Genomic DNA, 26,518 nt, shown 5'->3' on the forward strand with positions numbered 1-26,518 from the left:
GATGACAAAATTGCAAAGCAAATAGCTTAGTCAAAATGTCTCTTATCAATGGCCTCGTTACATAAAAACAAACATACTTTTATAAAAGTAGCGAATAGCAACGACTAACGTCTTATTTTGTTAATAAGACACGAACATACGTGAATGACCTTTCATTTTTCATCTGCTAAATTTTCTTACGTTTTCGGCAAGATTATTCGTAGGTTTTCAACTAAGTTTTTCAAATAAAAACAATCCATTACAGTTCGTGGTCCGATTGATCAATTAACATTTTTCAATTAATTAGTATTTATGAAAGGTCTGGGCTGAGATAAATGCCCGAGGGGATCGAAGTCACGATAGCTCAAGTGGTAGAGCCGAAGGTCGTGGGTTCGAATCCCACTCGTGACACCGATTTTTTTATTTCAGCAATACCTTTCATAAATACTAATTAATTAAAAAATAAAAACAATTTTTTTATTAACAAAGATATGCAAGAAAAATACAAAAATAAAAATGTTAACTTGCTATTTACTTCATGATTATTTTACTTTCTACTCCGTTACATAAATAAACCCAAAATGTATACAAATTTTAGAAATATTACATTGGCACAGTATGCAGAAACTATTTCTTTTGAAGACTGTCCTATTGGTTAAATAACATATTGATACTTGAAATATAAAACTATCGATCATTGAACACCCAAAAATATCGATACTTGATTTACAGAATAGTCGATTGAATATGCAAAAATGTCAACAATTGATATACAAGAAATATCGATACTTGGTGTTTAAAATATCAATTATCGATTTGCAAAAAATATCAATACTTGATATACAAAAATATCACTAATTCAGGTACATAAAATATCAATTCTTTATATAATAATTATCGATACTTGATATACAAAAATATCAATTATTAAATATTCAAATCAATCGAAAGGGAAATCCTGAAAATATCGATACTTGAAAGAAAAACTAATGATAATTGAATGTCAAAAAATATCCATGCGTGATTTACAAAACTAATGGTGTAAAAATGATTGATCTTTGATATACATATCTATCGATACTAGAATACCAAAAAAATCAGAAAATTACCCAAAAATGTTGATACTTGATGCACAAAAATATCGATACTTGCTATAAAAATTCTCAATACATGATATACAAAATAGTCGATAGTTGAATATCCAAAAATATCAACTATTGATGTACAATAAATATCGATATTTGGTTTAACAATATCGATTTTCGATTTACAAAAAATAATAATATATAAAAATATCACTACTGAACGTACATATTAATGTAAATATCAATATTTTGTCAATATCAATAAATTTATTAGGAAACTTATAATAATTATCAACACTTGTTATAAAAAACTATCAATCATTAAATATTAAAACCTATCGATAAGTATACCTGAAAATATTGATACTTTATATTTGGAACTATTATAATTGAATGTCAAAAATATCGATTCGTTATATACATAACTACCAATAATTGAAAATCCAAAAATATTGATACTTGGTATAAAAGGGATCGATATTTTATATACATGACTGTCGAAACTAGAATACCAAAAAAGTCAACACATGAATTACAAAAAATGTTGATACTTGATGCACAGAAATATCGGTTATTGAATATTTTAAAACTATCTTTAATCAACTATCCAAAAATATCGATAGATAATATAAAAAAAATATCGGTACTGAATATACAGTATATACTATCGATAGTTGAATATCCAAAACTATCGATATATGATTTACAGAATTTATCAACATTTGCTATACAAAAGTATCCCTATTAGATATAAATAAAATATTGATATACAGAACTATCGTAAATGATATATCAAAACTTAGATAATTGAATATCCAAAAATATCGACACTTGATATACAAAATTGTCGATACTGACTACCGAACTATCGATAATTGAATTTTTTCTTACTTTACAACTCGTTTGTTTACCCCTTACTTTATTATCAAGCATAAATAAACCACAGCCAACTTTTTAGATTTGTTACACTGTTTAGAGTTTTAGAGTAGAAATATTTATTTCACAAGCACCATGGTTTGCAGAAAATATACGGTCTTCTGAGGAGTGTGTTATTGCTTCTGAAATAACGAAATTTGGGTCAGAAAACAACACGAATTTAACACCTTTAAAATGATTAGCCCGTTTGCGTGAAAACCCCCGGTTTTAGTTCTCACGCAAGGCAAAGAGAGCAAAATCGAGTCCAATGGTCTGCTAGTCGATGAACTGACGTCTTGCGGGTCGCCGGTTCTCGCTTTGCCTTGACATCCAGAAGATGAACTTGGACCGAATCGTAAAGCCAGACAGGGTGAGATTCGAGTACCGGAGGAAATGGCTCGACAAACTTCGAGCTGTTGACGATGAAATATCACCTATTGTTTGATAGTTTAAAATTGAACTTCATGGGCTATTTGTGTTTTTTTTTCTATAAAGCGGATCCGCCGAACATTTATGAAAAAGAGTAAAACCCTGTAACGGTTTTCCTATCGATCGGCCGGCTCTTTACCAAGGGGAGGACCGAGAAAGGCCGCCTCTGTTTTGGACCGATCCACAGATAAAAACTACCGACAAAAAACTTTCTCGTGCCGTTGTGAAATGACTCGCTGTTGTTTGGCCAATTTGCCGATTTGCGACACCCATTGTTGATTTACCGGAATCAAAATGGATCGAGCTACGGATATGAATTGTTAATAATTGAAAACCGGCTTGGATGAACCTGGCGGATTTTTAGAATTAACAAATAAAAAGCTACAAACGACATTCTTCTTCTTTCAAATGTCATTCAACCTCCAAACGACATGAAAACTCATCTGCATACAAAAGGAAAAAATCCTTTATGCAGAAATGTCTGCCTTAGGAAGATACAGGACGCAAATTTTTACCACACACTAATTAACTAATCGATGAAGTCAATCAAATATTCATGACACCAGATAAATACAAAAGAATGCAGATATTGAAACGTTCAAAACATTATTCATTCTCCTTAATTACTTCGGCTTAAAAAGGAAATTCAAAGAAAAATTATCAATACTTGATATATAGAACTATCGATAATTGCATTCCCATACTATTGGTACTTGTTAATAACACCAAAATCTCGATACCTGTAACTATCGATCTAATTATCGATATATAATATATCGAAACTGTATAAACCAAGAACTATCGATAATTGCATTCCCATACTATTGGCACTTGGTAATAACATGAAAATCTCGATACCTGTAACTATCGATCGAATTATCGATATGTAAAATATCGAAACTGTATAAACCAAGAACTATCGATAATTGCATTCCCATACTATTGGCACTTGGTAATAACATGAAAATCTCGATACCTGTAACTATCGATCAAATTATCGATATATAAAACGTCGAAACTGTATAAACCAAGAACTATCGATAATTTCATTCCCATACTATTGGCACTTGGTAATAACATGAATCTCTCGATACCTGTAACTATCGATCTAATTATCGATATATAAAATGTCGAAACTGTATAAACCAAGAACTATCGATAATTGCATTTCCATAATATTGGCACTTGATAATAACATGAAAATCTCGATACCTGCAACTATCGATCTAATTATCGATATGTAAAATATCTAAACTGGATAAACCAGGAACTATCGATAATTGCATTCCCATACATTTTTATATATATATCTTGGTAATAACACGAGTATCTCGATACCTGTAACTATCGATATATAAAAATATCGAAACTGGATAAACCAAAATGATACTCGACATAAAAAATTATGGATGATTGGCTTATATGTCAACACTTGAAATACAAAAAATATCGATACTTGAATGTCCAAAAATATTGAAACATAACATAAAAATAGTCGATACTATACATATCTATCAATAATTGAGTATCCTCAAATATCGATACTTGATATGCAATATATATATATAAAACAATCGGTACTTGAATATCCAAAAATATTGATGCTTGAATATACAAATAAATCGATACTTAAATATCCAAAAGTATTGATATGTGATATAAAAAATTATGAATATTCGATCTACAAAAATATCGATAGTTAAATTTAAAAAAATATGTGATGTAAAAAATTAACGCTATTTGAAGTATATCGATACTTGAATATCTAACATTTTACATGTACTTTACGTAGAAAAAATGTCGCCACCTAATAAAAAATTATTGATACTTGAAATACATAATTACCGTTATTTGAAAATTCAGATTAAATAATTCCTTTAAACAATTATCCATATTACATAAACATTGATATCGTTAATAGAAGATCGAAATAAATCTATGTTTCATATAAAGATTTTCGATGCTTCATAATTTTGTTAACAATACTTGATATACAATCTATCGATAATTTGATGGTTAAAAGTAGTATCGATATTTTATTTATAACAATTGGCAGTACTTCGTATATTGATAAATGAATGTAAAAAATATCAATATTTCATTAAAAATATGTAGATAAGTGATATACAGAACTATCCAATTTGATTTATAAAAATATCGATACTTTAATTACCAAAAATATTAATAATAATTATAATAAATGATCAGTCATAAAATATCTAAAATTATGGACACTTACTTAAGAAAAATGCGACAATTATACAAAAAAACACACTTGAATATTTAAAAATATCGAAATTTAATATAATTTTTTTTATATATTTGGTAAATAACGATAATTTAATACTCAAAAATGATCGATAGCTGACACACAACATAATCGATTATCAAAAAATATCTATAATATTGAAAAATTAGCGATACTCGATATACAAAACTATCAATACTTGAACCATTCACAATAATCTGAATTTCCAAAAAACTGCGACCCTTGATAGGCAAAAATTGTCGTATTATATACTGTAATATTTCCCCATGTTTCACTTCCAGCTGTGTGTTTTTATATCTTTTTGCTTTTTAATCTGCCGCTGGGCTTTATTATTTTACTGAACTTCAATCCTATCTACATATCTTCTTTACCGTTTCGTTCTTTTACCAACAATTTAAAAACATTTGTTTGCCGAAGATGCTCAGAAGGGAGAAAGTTTTGCATCAGAAATGGAACCTCCAGTACATTCTTGACCCCAAGGAAATGTGTAAATTTGCACTTGTGCGATTTCTTATTCCGCCGTGCTTTCACTTTTGACTCTCGGGTGGAAAATCTATTTGTTTATGGCTAATTAGTTTGATAAATGTTAGGAATGCCAGGGTGAATTATCATTTCTATTGGTCAATTTAAATTTTTTCAGTTCGGTGTTTTTTTCGTTATTTTTAGTACGTGATTGGACCAACCAATGGAATTTTCATTTAGATAAAATTTAGTTTTTATTTGGGCTGGATTTCTGTGAGACATTGACTCCAGCGAGTTGGTGGCCCTGGTTTCCTGTAATTACATATTTTCTCACAGTTACAACAAAACATACCTCTGACGCTTTGCAGCTCTGGCTAATGTTTGTTGTTCAATTTGTATATCGATCATATGATTTTATACGCATGAGGTTTGAAGGTTTTTTTTAACATGTAGACATGTTGCTTAAAGTATTACTCAATCATTTATTTAATTGATTAAAATAATGGCTGTACCTGAGAAAAACTTACCTAGACAACCTTTGATAGGAAATCTCGCTTATTATCTAATTTTATCTCAATTTCAGTCCCGTACCAGGATATAAAAATGCAGATTTTGTAGGAAGAGGAAAGATCGCTGACTTTACATTGTACGAACGTAGAAAACTAAACGACTTAAGTGCGTGAGACGCGTTGAACCTGTAGTAAAATGAGTTAACCGATTAATCATGGTGTAGGCTTTGTGAGTCTTGGTCCTTCTCGGGCGGTCTCTAAATAACAAGATAAATATAGAAGACCCGTTCTTCCAGTTCGGAAAGCCGTTGGATGAACAGAGCTTTTAGGGCTACTACCTTAAATATTATTGTTTAGGTAAATTCAAAAAGCTTTTAGTTCTAGCAGATTTTTGAATCTGGTTTGATCAAAGTAAATCTGTCGGAACTAAAAGCTTTTTGAATTTACCTATATAATAATATATAATGAAGTTCCATCGCAAAGATGCAAAGATGTGCAAACTTTAAATAAATCCATTATATTTAGCGGTCTGATTGACCAAATAACTTCTTTCAATTAATTAATCTTTTTATGTAAGGTTGAAAAGCTTGCGTCACAAGCGGGATTCGAACCCACGACTCTCGGCTCAATTTACCGCTGCTCTAACCACTTGAGCTGATTTTCTTTTTAGGTCTACGGGGTTATTTAAAATAAGAAAAGGTAATTTCAAATTCAAATTTTTAACATAAAAATAACAAAAGTATAAACTTTAAATATGAACAGATAATTTAAAAATTAGCGCGAAAATTTTCGTCAAATTATGGCGGGGCGCCCTTGTTCCGACAACCTGTTTTAATATTGACATAAAAATCTTTGGAAGAAATTTGAAAATCAACATGATTTACAATATCCTTTTGTCCTTGTGTTCGCCTAGACTCGCTTTTTTTTAAATCGGTTTTCAAAACCACAGTGAAAACGTTAAACAAAGTGACTAGTTATGAATTATTTTTACGTTTTTTGTACTATAGCCATTAACAAATCTCCTTATGTGTTGTTGTTTTATTATTATTATTTCAATTATTTTGTCCTTCAAGTTTTATAAGGATACTTGTGCTAGTATGTCTGAAGTAGGGTTGCGTAGGATTTATCAGTGCGTAAGGACTTGCTTTCGTCCTTCTATGGACACTCTAAATAAAAACGTAAATATTGAAGTTAATAGCAAAACGTCTGTTGTACGGCTAGAACCTGAGCTGACTTTAAACTTTAAAAAAGTTCGAATAAAAGTAAGACATTAGGATCGATAGACCGTGTTTAATGGGAATAAGTCTTTCTGCATTTGTTAATGCGAGATAAGCGTTGAAAATTTTCTTCTTTTTCTTCTTTAAGGGGGCTTATAAAAGAGCAATTAAATAGTTTTTATTGGGTGCAACGATCCAGAGGAACCGTATTGCGTGCTTCGTTCGGCCGGCACAGTTTTTAGATTAAAGCTCCGATTTGCTCTCCACGAATCACCGCATCTTTGACTTGGTTTTAATTACTTTTTTCCAGATCGGAGTCACGGTCCTTCTTTTTTGTATTTTTTCGGTTTAAAACCCTTGAAGAGAGCGCAGAAAGAATTTATGGGGATTGGTAAGCGAACTCGGACCCTTTTTTTTTCAAAAAAGCGTTCGGCGTGAATTAATCCAGGATAACTGTGTCAGATTGGGTTCAGGGCTTCTAATTGTGGCCCGGTCGCCTTTTTCTACCGGTCCCGCCGGTACGGGAGATCCGTTATTATACAAGGGGTGGAGGAAAAACGGCCTTTAGGCGTGGACCGGTCGAGACAGAAATAGAGGAAACCCATCGACCTTCAGGACCTCGGAACCCGGTTTCAGGACGGCTGGGGCCTCAGTTTATGCCACGCCAGGCAGGACGGTGCCTGCGAGATGACCTTTTCGTTCCAGTGATAAAGACGTTTCGCGATGGCGGTGGTGTTCCTTGAGGACGGACGCTTTAAAACGGATTCCTGACATAAGGTACGAAGAAATAATGATCAGTTCACCCATAACCGTAAATTTAATCGGCGTACTTCCGCATAAAAGTAAACCAACTGGTAACAAACATTAAAATAAAAAATAATAACAGCTAACATCAAGAATACTTCAAAAGTCCTTTCAAATTTGATACACCTAAAAGCATTCTGTATTCTAGTCCGTCTACGTTAATGATTTTGTCAAATAATATAAAGTAATAAAGTTGGCTTAACAATAAAATAAACCTATTATATTAAATTTGAGGAAATAGCAAACTTTTAAAGAATGATGAACGATAAAAACACTTCCTGTTTGCTCCTCGGGTACTACTTTGCTAAAAATAGAAAAATTTGCCAAATTGTGGAGGAGCACCCGCCCTGTCTTTCGACAACCTATTAAAATGCTTTCGTATAACGATAATTAAAACTTTTAAAATTTTCAACAGTTCACAATTTTTGCTATATTTGTAAATGGACGTAATTTGTCCTACAGTTTACTAGACTCAAATCCTTCCATCACATCCAGGGTCCGACTTAAATCGCTTTTTTCTTTATCCGTTTCAAAAAATGGTGAAAATGCCAAAAAAGCAATCGTACACCTTTTAATTAATATTGTGAGATTTGTACATGTTTGCGAGAGATGAACCTGACACTGATCATTTTGGTCAGCCCATCCTTCGGCATTTCGCCATCTTCAGTGCTGGATCTTACTATCAATTAATTAAGGTTTTTAGTTGAGATGAAAAAGTCAGTGTCATGAGCGCGATTCGAACCCACGATCTTCGGCTAGATAGGCCGCTGGCTCTACCACTTGAGCTATCGTGACCTCGATCCACTCGGACACTAACTTCCCATCCCAACCCCACCTTTGCTAACTAAAAAATGGCAAAAAAGAGGGAAAATTCAAAGCCGATAGCTCAAGTGGTAGAGCAGCGGCGTATCTAGCCGAAGATCGTGGGTTCGAATCCCGCTCGTGACAATGACTTTTTTATCCCAACTAAAAACCTTAATTAATTGAAAGGTATTAATTGGTCAAGCGGACCACGAAAACTAGTAAACTTACTATGTTTAACTATCTCTGGCATCTCCAATACTACTTTTTAATCAATGTTATCCACCTTCTTTAACATCCCTTTCTTGTCACCACTAGCCATCCATCTTTTCACCAAGTCAAGAAATCTACTATTTCTACCACTTTCCTACTAACAACTACATTTATTTATTATGATAAACACACAATTTGTGATTCGATTGAGCATTAATATTCTTAATAAATAAATACAAATAATGTAACATCCTAAGAACGTGTGTGTGGTGATTACGTGTGTGTGTGGGCACTCTCGACACGACACGCAAGAATGGCACAATTACACAGAAGACAAACACTTTGAGCCCTGAAGATGATCTCAATAAAGATCGAAACGTTGGCACGAAAAAGAAAATGTTTTTCTGAAACCTACATCACACCAGACCGCATCTCACGATTTCTAAATAACGTTAAAATCCTAAGAACGTTAAGAAAATGTTCCAAATAGGAAAATCGTATCGTTGTTGCGAGTCTTTTAAAATTACAAGTAACATTTCTCAGTTCTTCCTGGTTTTTTCTTCCCTGATATGCTGTACGTGCAAAACGCAACGCGTTTAAGCCTTTTGGGATCGGCGTTTTCCGATTTTCCAGGCTAAACGTGCACTGTTGATGAACCTTCTGATTATGACCTTTTTCGGTCTGGGTCAATGATATTTATAAATTTTATTTAATAAATAATATAATAAAATTACTTTTATAATACTATAGAAAAGACGAACTCCTTACAAACTGCACAGATTTTTTTTTAAATTATCGCCAAAAAATTTACCAAATTATGCCCTCGTTTCGAAAACCTGTTTGAATATTTTCTGTAACTCTTATTACGACGATTTAAAATCTCTACAATTCGACGAAAATAAATTTGATATTAGACACAAAGTTTATATTTATTTATTTTTATGGGGCGCCCGGTCGTCCGAGAGGTTACGTCGTCCGACACGTCCGACTCGCTAGCGGTTCTGGGTTCGAATCCTACCACGTCCCCGTGGGACCTTAATCGGTAATGAACTGTAAAAGTTGACTGAAAGTGGTTTGACCCCTCGTCCCCGACACCCAACGAGTAGTTGGACCTTAAGCCCCTTGTTTGACTGAAATTATTTTCCAAATAAACTGCGATAATACACACGTCGGCTAATTCCATACGCTTTTTACGGTTTTGTACACTGATGATAGACCTTTAGTCATCTTTATATACCATGAATTCCCGTGGAACAATGGCAAAATTTTATTGGGAGATTTTCTCTTGGGGTCTGCGAGGTTATGAACCTGTAGTTTGGTAGTTTCCGATTCGTTTATCCTAGCTGTTATTAGTATATTCTTTACTTCCTTGAATTATTCGTATTTTATCTATATTCTGAAGCCTAACGCTGCCTTAAATGATTACCTATAAAATTCATTAACAAAAACAGATAAAATAAAATGGAACCGTCATACTAGGCAAAACTGTCATCACAAACTTGATAATCTATTATTAAGTCATTATTCAGGAAATTCAGTTGTAGTTAAAGAAGGAAACGCGAGTTTATTCTGAGAAATAAACTATTTGCTGTTTTAATGGTATTTTGTGTGTTTATTTGTGTTTTGAGTATCGCTTTTACGGATTCCATTTGTTAATTGATCAGGTTTTGTCGAGTGGTAGTAGTCTAGATCAGTGGTTCCCAAAGTGGTCCTACGGACCCCCCAGGGGGTCCGCACAAGGTTTAATATAAAATAATATAATATAAATAATAATATAAAATAAAACAGAAGTACGTTGGTTATCTAAATGTGCATGTTTAAATCGATTTTATGCGCTCTTTGATTCAGTGTTGGAATTTCTGGCAACCAAAGACAATGATTTGCGACACGATTTAATTAACTCAACAAATGACATAGCCTATATATCTGATTTATTTGCCAAATTTAACGAAACTAATTTGAAACTACAAGGTGACCAATGAAATTTAATCAAAACTAAAAGTGTAATATCTGCGTTTGTTGCAAGACTTTTTCTTTACAAACAAAACTTGGGAAGAGGAGAACGCTCTCAGTTTCCAAATCTTTCGAAATTGCAAATTAAGAGATGAAGATTTGCTTGATTACTGTCAACACTTAACACTTCATACAGACCTGAATCAAAGATTTGAAGACATTCTTCACTCGGATATTCCCGACTGGGTGTTGGACCCTTTTGCACGTGGACAAATTCAGATCCCAAACACAGATCCATACTAATACCGGAGCATATTGAAATATCCACAAATGAGGAACTTAAACCAATGTTTGAACAAGGATACCACAAATTCTTACAAAAACAGATCCCAATTTTATATCCTGCATTATGGGTTATTGTACAGACGTTGTTAACTGCTTTCCCGTCTTCCTATTTGGTAAAACGTGAATTCAGTGCCGTTATGAACCTCATCACGAAAGAAAGAAACCGAGTAGAAATTATACACTCATAACATCTCATCACGTTCATCCAAATCATTAATTTTTTATATATTTTATTTTAAACAAAAGTAATTAATATTATAATTTATATAAGTATTCAAAAATACTTCTTCAACAAAACTTTTTTTTTTAATTTGGAATTTTTGTATTATGCATTTATGTGGCTTTTTCACTTGGGGGTTCGTGGGCAATTTTTGACTATAAAAAGGGGTCCATGGGTTAAAAAAGTTTGGGAACCACTGGTCTTGATCATCCATCTGTTTTTTCCCCATTACGACTGGTGTTGACGCTATTTCGTCTGCTTTAGAGAACAGAGAGGTCTCTTCCAACTAATGCAATTCCTCCCCATTCCATTTACCTAATAATATCTCACCTAACGAACGTTGCTTCAAAGAAAGTTGAAGATATGGGCTCTTGCAGACAAGATCGATTGGTGCTGTCCGACAGGGGTGCATACTTGGTCCCATTTTATACACCATTTATTCTGCTGATACATCCCAACACCACTCTTTCAACCTACACAATTTTATATCGTCAAATCCTACCCAAGCCGACCCCAATATCCAGGAGCATCTTGAGCTAATCGAAGAATGGAGCAAAATGTAAAATGAAGCTGAACGAGTATAAATGTACCTAAATTACGTTCGTATAAAATGTCTTCACAGTAAGGAACTAGCAATCTTTACACAGATGAACACTATCGACGTCGGATCCCCACATGAGGCTAATTGACAAGAACTAAACAGACTTGGACAACTTCGAAGACTTTTAGAACAGAAATTAGACTGTAAAGTACAAACTAACACTACACAAACATATACATATTAAAGTATATAGAGCGTATGGTTCCACGAAGCCCTCAAAAGCCAATCTATTCAAGCATTTCAAACAAAAGTCCTCAGAAGATTCACTCTACTACTAACATTTTACAAAACAATAATTCGACAAGTCAACTTATTGGGCATATGGAGTAGACTGTGGGCTACCACGATGCCATCGATATCCCAGTCAATCTGCAAAAACAAATTAAACATACAAGGTATGCAGAATAAAGTCAGCCTCTGCTGCGTCACAGGACACATGGGAGTAGAAGGCAATGAGAAAGCGGACACCTTTGCAAGGAAAGGGGCTGCCACACCGCTGATAGGACCCGAACCCTTCTGTGGCATAGGAATCCACACTATTAACGAATATCTCAGACAGAAGGAAAAAAAGAAAATGAAGGAACAATGGAATTCACTCATTGGACATAGACAATGCAAGAATCTTCTAACCAATTTTGGCAAGAAAGAAATCACAGAATGTGTCAATGGAAGCAGGAACAGACTGCGAATCCTAACAGGATTCCTAACAGTACACTGTAGATTAAATGGACACCTAAAGAAAATTGGAACAATCCAAGATGGCACATGTAGATTCTGCAAGGAGGCAGAAGAGACACCAACACATTTACTAACAAACTGCGGAGCTACATTAGCCCACAGGAGGAAATGTTTTGGGATGTATGATGTGACCATAGAAGAACTTCAACCATTAAAACCGGGTCTATTAATCAAGTTTCTTGATAAAATAGGACTCACCGATGTGCTTTAGGCAGAGAACGGGGGATACAATAGCTCTCAAAGGGCGCAGTATACCATACCCTGAAAAAATTACATCTACATCTATATCCCAGTCAATAATTCCATTCAAAGGTCCTCCAAAGAATACACCATGTTCCCTACTCCGTCTCTTCACCTCAATGACCTCAACAGTCTCTTTATTCAAAATTTGATCCGTACCAACTTCCTGAAGTTCCACTCTAGCCTTAGGTCTCACCCTAATTCTTACGTTCAAGTTCTCCCTTTTATTTCACATTCCTTGACTCCTCGACGCCTTAAACGAGCCCTACTACCCTTTGACCAGCCGTTTTCTCAATACGTGCCTTCCGTACTAAGTGCCAGTGTACATCAAAAAAATGTTCTCAAAAGAATACTTTCACTATCCACAATGATCTTAACATACCTGGGCCTGGATTACCTGGCTAGGCCAAACCTCCAAATCCGATCACAATTTAAGTGCTAGCTGCCTTCTTATGGCACGTGGTCAAATTGTATCAGAAGAAGTTAAAGCAGCTTAAAAAACTGCACTTGCAGATGAATAGCTTCAACACCGATGCACCCACGGAAAAGAAAAAATAGTTTAAAACAAACAAAATGTTTCCAAGAGGTCGGCATATCGCTCCGGAAGGAAATGCCTCTAAGATACGCCGCCCTTTTAAATAATTCCGCGAGGCGTGGTACGACTTGTAAATCCCGATCGCCGTGACCTTAAAACCCAAGTAAATTTCGACACTGGTCCAATAATTGCTCTGGGTCGACGATTCGACTCTTGTTTTATATAAAACAATAGAAAAAAAAAGAAAAAAATCAGACGTGGCAAAATATTTACGATAATGATAAGAAAGAGAATAATAAACACTTTAAACTGAGAAAATACCAACAAATCTTAAAACATATCATTCTTATTTTAAGAAAGATAAGAAAACGAAATTTCATTATACGAGTGAATGTACGGGTGTTTTTGTTCGCCCAAATTGGTAAACAATTATAAACGTTATAAAAGTTTCAATTACTTTAATTTAAACTTGGAAGTTTCCATTCCGTAACTTCCTTGAATATAATTTAAATTTTTTCTCAAACTTTTACTCTAATTATTGAGCAAAAATTGCCAAGATTATACAGTGTTTGAAGGCATATCCTATCCTTTTCTTATATTGTATATCTTTTACCATCTTGGCCTATTTTGTTACATTCTATATTCTTACCTATCTTAAATATCCCATTCTACGATTTCCCGTTATGTTATTTCTTATGACATTCTGTTTCATTCTACTAATTTTCTTTATTATTTTATATTCCACATCTCAGTTGATCTGATGTATGATTGTTGTATAATTTATATTTTTGTTTTATTTATTTTATCATCTCACAATATCCACATTTACCCTATATTCTCTTCTATTCTATGATGTCCAATCTCATGTCGTTCTCTAATTCTATCTCTATCTTGTGTCCTTTCTATTTCTTGTTAACTTTCTTCTTCTTTATCCCATTCTACGTTTTCCTGTTATATTATTTCTTATGACATTATATTTTCACCCTACCAATTTTCTTTGTTATTTTGTATTCCAATCTCAGTTGATTTGATGTATGATTGTTATATAATTTGTATTTTTGTTTTATTTATTTTATCATCTCACAATATCCACATTTACCCTATATTCTCTTCTATTCTATGATGTACAATCTCATGTCGTTCTCTCATTCTACCTCTATCTTGTATCCTTTCTATTTCTTGTTATCTTCTTCTTTTTTATGTTGTATCTTTATCCTGTCCTATAATATGTATTGGTAATCTGTTTGTTTATTAAATTAAACTTTTTAGATATTGTAAAAATTTTATCGTTGATATTTTAAAATGTGTTTGAAGGTATGTTTCGGCCTGGATTTAGACTCCTACGTCGTCTAACGGTTCGTTCATCGTTCCGAATTAAAACGGGGTAAACAGACCCACCCTCTAATCTGAATACAGTAGAAAACGTTTCCGTCCACGCGGTTGTTAAAGAAAAACGCGCATAAACCGTGGATCGGTCGATGCGTTTGCTCATCTTTAAGCACCGGGGTAAAATTATATAAATCATGACAAATACCAGCGCTCTCGCCAATAAGGTATCGGCGTCGTACACAGAACGTGGGAGCTTTCAATCCTTCCATCAAGCTTTCATTTTACGGTACTTTCCGACCTTTAACCGTTGTTCAAAGGTGGATTTACATTCCGCATGAAGAATTCTTATTCGATTTATCATTATTTTTATCCGACAATATTCGCACAATTTTCTCAATCTGGGTTGACATAAAAAAAGGACTGGGCGTATCGATCGATTCGTTCCATCCCAATTGATTTGGCTGGTAGAAATTTATATGATTCGTCTATTATGTTTTATGTCAAAGGGGTTTAGATTCCGATTAAACACATGACGTGTTATTACATACAATGGTAAAACAAATAATGCAAAAATAATTGTAAAATTAGTCACAGTTAAACTATAAAAAACATAAATTTTCCAATTATCCACGTGTACAGAACTAAAGTAACCAACCCATAGAAAATCAAAAATGTACCAACACAGTGGATTCCGCTCCTCGTGTTACAAACTTTCCCAGTAAATGCTACATTCAAAATGGAACCAAAAAGTCCTAATTAACTATGGCCCGAATCTCAACAGTTTCGGAGTTATTTCACTTTTTCTGATTTTTTCAGATTTCACGACCTTGCTTCAGATAAACAACGATAACTCCAAAACTAACAGGTTTTGGAAAAATCCGTTGACACCAGTGAAAACTAAGTTAAATTTCCAATAAGATGTGATCGCGTTTTAGTAGCGAGAACTTTGAAAAATATTTTTTTTTCGAAGCTGAAAAACACTATGGTGATTCTAAACTACTATTTCCAAACCTAGAGACCAGCACATTTCAGAGCACGTACTCCATTGAATATCATTTTTAGTGGTGTAATTTATTTGTTATTACTTTTTTCAAAGATGAAGAAATTGATGGAGGAATGGGAAAGACCGTGGCTGACGGATTGGTAAGGTGGAAAATTTAAAAAAAAAAAATTAAGAAATTTTGAAAGAATTTATTAAACTTTTTTTAATTTGGGTTGTTTTTGATTTTTTTAAATTATTAATCGTTCTACCGTACCAATCCTTCAAGCACGGTTTTTTCTTTTCCTTCATCAATTTCTATATCTTTGAAAAAAGTAATTAAAAAAGCAATTGCACCACTAAAAGGAGAACTATTTCTGAAATTCCCTGGTCTCTAGGTTTGGAAATAGTAGTTTAGAATCAACATAGTAAGTTTTTCAATGTTCTCGCTACTAAAACGCTTATTTTACTAAGTTTATAAGTTTAGTATTGTTCACATCGTATTGAAAATTTAAAGTAGTTTTCACTATAACAACGGATTTTTCCAAAACCTTTTAGTTTTTGAGTTATCTTTGTTTATTTAAAGCAAGCAAGCAAATCTTCAAAAACCCAGAAAAAGTGACTAAAACTCCGAAACTGTTGAGATTCGGACCATAGTTAATTAGGACTTTTTGGTTCCATTTTGGAAGTAGAATCTACTGGCAAAGTTTGTAAAAAAGAGTAGCCGAACACCCTGTATTTAAAACTGTACTAATTAATCCATTTATGTTTAGTGGTTTTATTGACCAAATTACTTATTGCAAGTAATTATTCTTTTTATATAAGAATTAATTAAGGTTTTTGGTTGAGATAAAAAAGTCAATGGCACGAGCGGGATTCGAACCCACGATCTTCGGCTTGATACGCCGCTGCTCTACCACTTGAGCTATCGTGACCTCGATCCANCTCAACCAAAAACCTTAATTAATTGTAATATATTAATTGGTCAAGCGGACCACGAAATTAGTGAATTTAATGATTTAAAATGAAGTATACTTCACTAAAGCTCTCCGTGCCCATTAAATTTGTCGTCGAGAATCCAATCCGATTACACGACATTTGAAAAATGGCAAAAAGTAGGGAAAATTCAAAAGTTGGGGTGGAGATGGAAGTTACTGTTCGAGTGGATCGCAGTCACGATAGCTCAAGCGGTAGAGTAGCGGCGTATCTAGTCGAACGTCGTGGGTTCGAATCCCGCTCGTGACACTGACTTTTTTATCTCAACCAAAAACCTTACTTAATTGTAATATATTAATTAGTCAAGCGGACCACGAAATTAGTGAAATGTTATATAAGGTTTTGGTTGAGATGAAAAAGTTAGTGTCGCGAGCGGCGGGATTCGAACCCACGACCTTCGGCTCTATACGCCGCTGCTCTAATCATTTTAGCTATCGTGTCTTCGATCGACTTGGATCGAATACGTAATTCATAAGAAGAATAAATAGTTGAAATGGTACCAATGTTTTTTTACTTAATTGTAATATATTAATTAGTCAAGCGGACCACGAAATTAGTGAATTTTTATATAAAGTTTTGGTCGAGATGAAATCTTGAGCGGCGGGATTCGAACCCACGACCTTCAGCTCTATACGCCGCTGCTCTAATCATTTTAGCTATTGTGACTTAGATCGACTTGGATCGAATACGTAATACATAAGAAGAATAAATAGTTGAAATGGTACCAAAATGTTTTCATGGGTTGACATCCTGTCAAAACCGACAAAAATCGATAACAACAGAATCGATGTTTTTCACGGTGATAATTACCATTGTTTTTTTAACATTTTACCATTGTTCAGTTTAGAATTGAGCGGAAATCGATAGATTTCAATCAAAACTGTAACCGCCTAGAAAGAAAATAACCACACCAGTTGGATGAATTTCTCTTAGTACCTTTGCCTTTAGCATAAAAGGTATCGGTCTTTTGTTATGGTGGCCAAGTATGGAGTTTCAAATCCTATGAGATTCTTCAGAGAGATTTCCGTTCCTTCTGTCTGCTCTTGTTACTGAGAAACGGTGTTCGCCAGGTGATACTGAGCCCGATTCTGTTCTCATTGTTTATTGATGATTTGCATCTGGTTCTTGAATGAGGTGGACATGCAAAGGTTTGTATGTAAGATCCCATTTTTGCCTATAACCGCATAGCCTAACAAATAAATATTTACGCCTCGGCCAAATATTGCGACTACTGGAACCTCACCCATAACTTGAGCAAATCCAAAGTATACAAAAAGATTGTCTTCCAATAGGTATTGAAATTTTCCAAATCAGAAACAGATATCGTAATCACTCGTCTCTTTTTTTGTTCTTCTTATTGGACAGGTTCACAAAAAAATAACCATCTCCAGGTTGAATTTTCTCAAGGTGTCGCAAAACCTGGATCAATCTTTCAGCAATACAACTCTCAATTTGTCACACTACTTCATAGAAGAAACTTACTATTAGATAGATTTAGGTCATTAGTCGGGAATAGTTGTGTCTGACTCTTCTTCTATTTTTCTTTACGTATCTAGCCTTCTATCTGACTGGGCAAATGGATTGACTTCGCCATAAATGGATGTATTTTTAAACTATAAAGGGGAATTGTTTATTCGAATCACACTGCATGGAATGATACAATGCACCTTGTACAGTTCTGGTAATGATGAAGATTTATTTCATTTGGGTTTCAGCTACGGCCAGCATGTCTGTTCTCTCCTAGACACTTTCTAACCCAAAAAGCTCTAGTTTTACAAACATAGTTTACACGTACACTTTCATTACTATTAACACTTTTCCTTATTTACCTTAGTCGAAATGTTTCACATTTTTGGCTTCTTAAGTATACTATGGCAAAGATGAGTAATGGTTAAGTCATAAAGGAAGGCTGAGAAGGAAAATAAAGTAGTTATTTATACAGTATCGAAATCGCAGACCCCCTCGTGACTCAGATCAAAGATGTAAATCATCATTGGTTAAGCAATAAATATATATAATCGCTTCATCAGTACTTGTTTGTTTATTTTTTAAATTAGTCATCAGGGTCAAGAGCTCGGCCCGGATGATGCTCCGCCGTCACGACCAGTCCGAAGGATGATGAAGCGGACGATTTATTTTCGTTTCCTCCATCGTTACTCCATCTTCGCCGGGGTCACGGGTGCCGTCCTTCCTTGGATTTAGTCACCTTCCGTACAACAAGGACGGGTTTATTTTCGACCCGGTGCGAGCCGTGAGGGTAGAGTGTGAAGTCATCGCACGTAGGGATGCGCTGACCCTGAGCCAGGATGGACTCGTGGCTCCCGATTCGTTTAGCCCAACAAATTACGCTATTTGAAAATCAATCAAGATGGGCGGTTGATTTTTATTTTGAGGCCGTTGAAAAATTTCGGGGCTGCCAAGGTTCACGACGGACACGACTAAAAAGAAAAAACCTACATGGTATTCTTTAATCTTCACACGTTCATCCTGCATCCTGTAAAACCCCTACTTAACACAAAAACCATTTGTTAAATCGATTTTATGAACAGTAAAATAAAAATTTCGTTTAAAGCTTTGGCAGAAGACGTAGGGGTTAGTCTTAAGAGCCAATTTTCGCAATCTCTCGGTCTCAGTCACTGGGTCGCACCCGGTTGAGAAAATATCAATAAATTTCCGTGCTTGTATTTTAAATAAAGGACGAGGCTTTTGGTTATCTTTTTTAGTGGGGGTGGTTAAGTAAGAATAATGTATAAGATGACGGTGGGGTTGCGAAGTTATCAATCAAACCCCGAAGGCGGGCCGAACATGCGATCCTTCCAACCCCCGCTCACAAAATGTTATTAAATATAAAATATTAAAAACGAGGCTAAAACATATTTAAACGTTTAGAAGAGTAAAAACATCAGGTCTGAATGTGTTAGCAAAATTAAAAGTTTTATTACAATCAGTCGTAAAAATTTGGTCTTGGAATGTCCGTATTTTTTCAGAAACATCTCGGAATCGTCAAATAGAAGTATAGGACCTAGGACGCATCCATCTCGTACACCACATCAGCAATTTTTGACAATTCCCACTATTTAGTTGCGATATTGACTACTTTCGTTTTAAAGAAAACTACAATTTATTCATCATAAACAATTATTTGTCAAAGAAAAGTAAAAAAAGTATTGTACACACAATCAAAACGTTTTGGTTATTTTCAGTGTATAATACTGATGATAACATTTAAATTTTTATTAACGAATCGGTAAGATCATCAAATAATGAAGGATTACTGACAAAAACTTGGGATTCCTAGGAATCACGAAAAATTGGAGTATGTCGGTAAGTGGAGAGTAATGACGGTCGTAGTACGTCACCTTCCCGTACACCCCAGCATAATTCTTTTGATAATATATACAATAAAACATTTTTTATATCCATTTTAAACAGAAGTAAAATTCATTATTCAGCCTGTCACTAAAAAATAAATAAGTGAAGTCGACACTCAACCAGGACTTTTTTTCGCCTGTCTGAATTATGAATTAATTAAAGCCGGCAAGCTATGAATTTTTATTTGTTTATTTTTAATAGAAAACAATAATCGGTAAAATTATGGAAAAAGTCTGCCGTTTACTAACAAATACCTGGGCATCTCGCAATTTTTTTATTTGACGGTAATTTCACGGCAATCATAAGTGGAGAATAATGGTAGTCAGAGTATGTCACCTTTCCGTACACCCCGCATTAACTATTTTAACAATATCCACAATTAATTATTTTCTATGTCCATTTTAAGTAGATGTGAAATTCGTTATTCACAAGGAACTTGATACTAAAATAAACAAATAAAATTGATAGTCAATCAGGTATGTTTAGCCTGTTTTAGAAAGTTGATAAGGCACTAAAAATATGTTTATTATAATACAGTGTAAAGAGTGGGTGATGTACATGTCTTATTGAGGTACACACTGGAATCAAATATTAATAAAGTCAAATAATGGCATTTGACGGTAATTTGATACAATCGTAAATAGAGAGTAATGTAAGACTTAATACGCCTCCTTCCCGTACACTGTTTTTACAATTTTTTCGACAATGCCCACAATCCAACATTGTCTAAATCCTTTGTTTTAAAAGTAGTAAAATTTATTATTCATCAGGGACCAGTCGGTATAAATCCCTAGCCGATTTAGTATTTAGGATTTATACCCCACTCGTCCCTGGTGATTGAAAAAGCCTGGCCATTCCTGGACCCTCGGGCACAATCCGACCGGAATTTACCGTCGTTAAATTATTTATCATTTGATAAATAAACAATGATATCACTAAAACAAAGAGGAGCGGATTTTTATCCCCCGGCAAAGAAGGCTGTAACTAATGCGCCGATGTCTCGGAAAGACCCTCTGTGCACCTCATCCCGTAAAAGGGAAATTAATGTCTCGGAACGGAAAAACGACAGGTTTTTATCGCTCCTTCAAGAAAAAGGGAATCGTTGAGTTTTTCAAGAAGCCGTGTTGATTAATTGGCCTATGTTGGTTTATCGACCTCAAATTCTCTAGTGTTTAATTGAAGCGTTCTCACACTGTTGTTTAACTCGTCCGGCCGCGTGTCTGGTGTTCTTAAATTACGAAAGGTCTAATTTCTCTACCACACGGCGAAAGAGGTGGATGAAACTCATCCGGATTTTGAATATTTTCCGCTGTCCGAACAGGCCGACCATGAACCATTTCTCTCGGGAACAGCGACCTCCTTTTCCTTTGCAACACCCAACTGACCGTAAGATTATGGTAGACCCTTCCTACGCCGCCGACCTGGCCAGGAAAAAATATCACGGTGAATAAATACGAAACAAGAAGAACAAAAAAATTAATTGAAAGCACCAAGAAGGCAAAAATATTCTGTCCAGCTTTCATAGAAAATAGAAGTCAAAAACAAGAATAGTATTGGAATGAGACCGTATGAAAACTTGCTTGTTTGTTTCCTATGTGGAAATGTACGAACTAATGCAGATTTTTATGTTGTAAACTTTTACAGGAAGGAATTGAAGGTCTGTACACCAAAACCAGAAAGCCATGAAGAAAATATGGAATTTTCCTGGCTTTTAAAACATTTTAAACGTGGTATTAAAAAGCTGTATTTGGTTAAAACTGGAATTTAACAATCTCACCTTTTCAAATGCCGTGACTGTCCATCGTATTTGCTTCACTCAATGTAACCCCTTTCTCGATTTTTTTAATGTTCTCCGATGGACAATCACTCACGTCTCGAAAAGCTATATCTCGTCCCTATGAACATCCCTAAGTTCCTTAAAGTTAACCGTAAGATTTCATCAACATTGCCAGATTTGAGGAGTTTGTGGAAAGTTTAATCAAAATCATGCCACGTAAGCCTTCAGTCAAAAGTTAAAAAAATATTTTATATACTGTTATTTTAATATTTGTCCATTTTTCAAATTGGGTGTTATTTTATTAATAGAGTTATGTATGAATGTATATTGAAAAAATCAACCGTATCGTTTGAGTAGACTTTGTGGAGCTCAGGTAGGATCAATAAACTGGAATATCGATAAAACACGAGACGCGTCGGCCCACGTCCGGCCGTTGTTGTAGGAAAAGGTGGTGGAGGACGGTCCGTGACATCCACACGGACGATCATCGGCAAACAGTTCCAACCGCTAATCCCAGTATCACGACGAAGCCTGAGCTAAAAAGAAACGGCCCGTTTCGAAAACCCGAACGCAATTAAAGGCAATTTCGAAAGTGGAGATGTCAAGTTTAATGGGCTGTTGACTTTCCACGGATGTCTGCCACGAAGAGGGTCCACGGTGTTATTAACCAATCAGAACGACCCGGTAATGGTCATCCTTGAGGGATTTCTTCTTGCGGAATGCGGGGTGATGTACCTGCAGTTTGGGCGTTTCCGATCATCCCGGTCCGCGTATCCTTGCTATAACGGCGTACATCTTACGAACACCACCGCCTTCCTTATACCTACTAACCATTGACCATTTCTAAGATATATTTATTTATATAAGCCAGAGAAAGTATCTGTTATCTGATAGACATTAACAGCGAATCTTACAAGCATACCGGACTAATCCTGCAGTTCAGAACGAAAAGTTAAAAGCAATATACAGAACTACCTTCATACTCTACGGTGTGATGAACGTGTAGTTGGGGCGTTTCGGATCATCAGGTCCGTCTATCCTCGCTGCTTGTCAGACGTGTTCGACGTACTTCTTGCCACACACTACCGCCATCCTAACATCACTGACCATTTCTAACAATCTTAAACCATAAATAACCATTTTTAACCACTCAGAAATTCACAACTAGGGATTAGAAAGCCTAATGTCTGATAGGCGAAAACTGCTGAAATAAACCAAAATTTAAAGAAGAGATGATTTTTTCATACTCTGCATTGAGATGATCTTATAGTTTGATTATTTCCGATCACCCTGGTCCGCCTATCTCTGGCCTGTCAGATGCAATTCGGCATCCATCATAATAAGCATTCTACAGTTACTCCAACCATCCTGTGCTACCAATCCTCACTGTTTTGGTCAATCTGACCCGTTTTACCCTTCATCTGATAACACAACCCAATCGTAGCCATAAACCTTAATCATATTGGGCAGAGTGATAAACCTGTAGTTTTTTCAATTCCAACCATCCAGTGCTACCAATGCGTACATCTGCATAACCAAAGATAAAATCTCAAGCAATGTATAAACTTGTTTAACTTGTTTTTTTGTTTTTCAAACAAATTAACAAACACAAAATGACCAATGAAAAAGATGCCAATATACATCTGATAGATCACAACAGTGGAGATAAGCGTAACAAAATGGTCGTCCTGAAGTCCAGGCTGGTAAAATTGCTGGTATAACCCAAAATCTAAAGAAAGTAAAAACCTTTATCATATTGGTCAGAGTGATAAACCTGTAGTTTTTTCGATTCCGACTATCCTATGCTACCAATCCTCACTTTTTGGTCAATCTGACTCGTTTTATCCTTCATCTTATAACACAACCCAATCGTAGCCATTAAACGATCTATCGTAATCTCATATCCATGTGTTATAGTGTTTAACGATCATCACTACTGAAGACCAAAAACTAGAAAATTACTGTACCTTAAACAGATCTGATTTTAAAAAGCCTTGGGTTCGTTGAGGGAGACTTCGAACTTTTAAAACTCGCGATTTTCACTCGTATATTTTTTACGCTTAACGGAAAAACATTGACTCATGGATATATAACCTAACGCTTCCTTAACCCCCTAGTCCATAGCCTTATCCTAACACTGCCTAACCTACCATTATCCAAGCGAACTTAACAGAACCCTTGCTCACCCTCTAGTAACACGAAATCGATTACCAAAAATTTCTGTATTCATGTTGACAGGAAATGCGGGTTAATCACTCACGATAAGTAAAAGTGTCATTAACCATGCGTGTATTTTCCCCAATTCTTTTTATCAACAACTTTTTTAAATTGTCTGATTCATTTTTGAACTCATTTTTTTAAAAGCAATTAACAGGAGGTAAATAAACCAAAGCCTACACGACTAGAAGATCGCGAAAAACCTAGTGCCAAATGTACTATTAGTTGCGAACTTTCGCCAGAAAACTCAACTTTAACAGGATTAGCACGATTAATTCAGCTGACCTATTACAATATGCGATATGAAATATCAGGGGTAAAAAGACGAAAGTCACAAAAAAAAATTCCCTAATTTAACATTGCGAATGGTAATGCTCACAGTGCTTTACCCGAATGGTTCTCAGGCCAATTTGCACGCTGTGTCATGAAATTGTTGAAATACGAGAAACCAAGGTTGTTATTCATCGGAGAGTAGTGCTAGTTTGGCATAGGTGCGTTTACGATGATGCCAAGGGATGGGAAGATTTACTATGCTGTGTCTGTATGAGCCAGTTGCGTTCAACTAGTCGGTCAATTTTTTTATTATTCTGTAAATGCAGGATGAGATGGTTTCCGGGCGGAAAAAGGTAAAAGGTACGCGAATAAAAAAGAAAATCACGTCTTGAATAGGATCGAGGAAAATATACTACGAGATCGTCTAGCCCATTCAGCTAAATAGATTTTTTCCAATGTCATTTGCAGCTCGGACAAAAGGCCTTTTCCGCGTCGGAACAATGCGTCGTACTGCGAAGTCTAACTAACGGTATATAATCCGATGAAACACTCCGACTCCATTGTCCATTTTTTCCTTTCGGCGGTGTCGATAATCCTGATTTTGCCACGCTTCACAGATTGGAACAGGTCGGTTTGCTTTTTTTCTTATAAAGAATAAATAAATAATACGGAACAATCATAAAACAGAAAACATTATTCCTTAACCACCTAAAAGCAATACAAAGCAGTTAATCCCAAGAATTAAGAACGATTTTTCTATGGCAGCCCTAACCTACCTAGGCAAGTACAAAGTCCAAAGACCATATCTCGTTTACAATAATACACCATACTTAAAGTTCCAGGATCAATTTTCTCGAGAGTTTTTGAATAAGAAAGGACGCGATCATGTGGGCGATGAACCATTCATGAAGGAAATAAAACTACGAAAATACCTCTATTGATAGGTTGAAAAAATTCCAAGATCTCCGTGGTTGAAAACTTTTATTCAATTTTTTTTTTTTTGCCTTATGATCTTGCATATTAGCCATGGTACGAATTTTTGTGTGTTCAAATTGGGGGTTATCGGGAAAAAAGGGCCAGAGGCGACGGTGGGAATCGAACCCACGACCGCGGCGTGAGAGTCTCTCATGCTAACCACTCGGCTACCGCGGTCCCCAGATAATTATTTTATTCAATTTAGTAAATTACATGGACGCTCGGGCTCCTGGCCCATCATCAGCAACTAAACAGAGAAATCTCATGGTATAATTCACAATCTGAAGGCACACCCATCAGTAATTTCCAATTTTTTAAATAAAAGTATTTATACCTGGACTATGTATTCTTAATGCCATGTGGTATACCAATTAGGTGACTACAATGAAATATATGCTATTACAGTTTTAAAACAATTTTGACGACATTCCCCTCAACTCAAAAATAGTATATATGTATCATTGACATAGTCCAGGTATAAATACTTTTATTTAAAAAATTGGAAATTACTGTGGGTGTGCCTTCAGCAGATTGTGAATTATACCATGAGATTTCTCTATGTTTACTTTCTGATGATGGGCCAGGAGCCCGAAACGCCATGTAATTTACTAAATTGAATAAAAGTTTTCAACCACGGAGATCTTGGAATTGTTCAACCTATCAATAGAGAAGATATGAACCGTGGAGTTGGTAATGTATAAAATACAAAAATACCTCAAAAGTTTGTACATAATGAGTTGTTCAGAAAACTTAAACATCGATTATTAAAATATCGATGTCGCTAGTTTATAGGTTGAAACCGTTCTAACTTTGTTCAACGCAAACTTATTTACATCTACTGAACGATTTTTTAAATCACAAGGATAGCATAATCCGCGGACAGATGAAATTTGAAAAATTTTGTTTATTCTTTACTGACATGGTACAGGGGTAAGAAAGGAGGACAAATCCTCTTGTTCTTGTTAGCTGTTCGTAATTGCTTAAAGTTGAACGTGGTTCCTAATGAGCGGCAAGGTGAACCGGTTCGTACGTGACGACATCGAAGAAGATATCTGACGACATAGTTGTTTTTTCTTCGGCCGTTTTGCGCCCTTCAAAAATTATTCAATTAAGGTCACCGTGAGGAAATATTTGTTTTAACGCTTCGGGATCGTTCTTGTTCTGTAAAGTTGGCCGGGGACTTGGTAAGTTTCTCAAGGGGGAACCTGGCTCTTGCTCGTAAATTAATAAGCAACTGCCGTTTACCACCGTCGGGGTATTATCTCTGAAAAGCGCTTTTCCGACG

At 35.1% G+C, this 26,518-nt stretch overlaps 1 protein-coding gene across 3 annotated transcripts in view; it reads left to right on the forward strand.

Moving 5' to 3' along the window:
* Positions 1–26,518, forward strand: part of LOC106667582 (beta-1,4-glucuronyltransferase 1) — a 114,475-nt gene that overhangs the window by 47,005 nt on the left and 40,952 nt on the right. The window contains exon 1 of one of the 3 annotated variants that reach the window (XM_014395620.2): positions 7,380–7,642. The exons of the other annotated variants lie outside the window; for them this stretch is intronic. The gene's annotated coding sequence lies outside the window, so the exon portion shown is untranslated. Of the gene's footprint in view, positions 1–7,379; positions 7,643–26,518 lie in introns of those variants that run through there. 3 annotated transcript variants of the gene reach the window in all.

Source organism: Cimex lectularius, unplaced genomic scaffold (assembly GCF_000648675.2).
Source record: "Cimex lectularius strain Harlan isolate CLEC.00 unplaced genomic scaffold, Clec_2.1 scaffold74, whole genome shotgun sequence".
Classification (NCBI taxonomy): Eukaryota; Metazoa; Arthropoda; class Insecta; order Hemiptera; family Cimicidae; genus Cimex; species Cimex lectularius.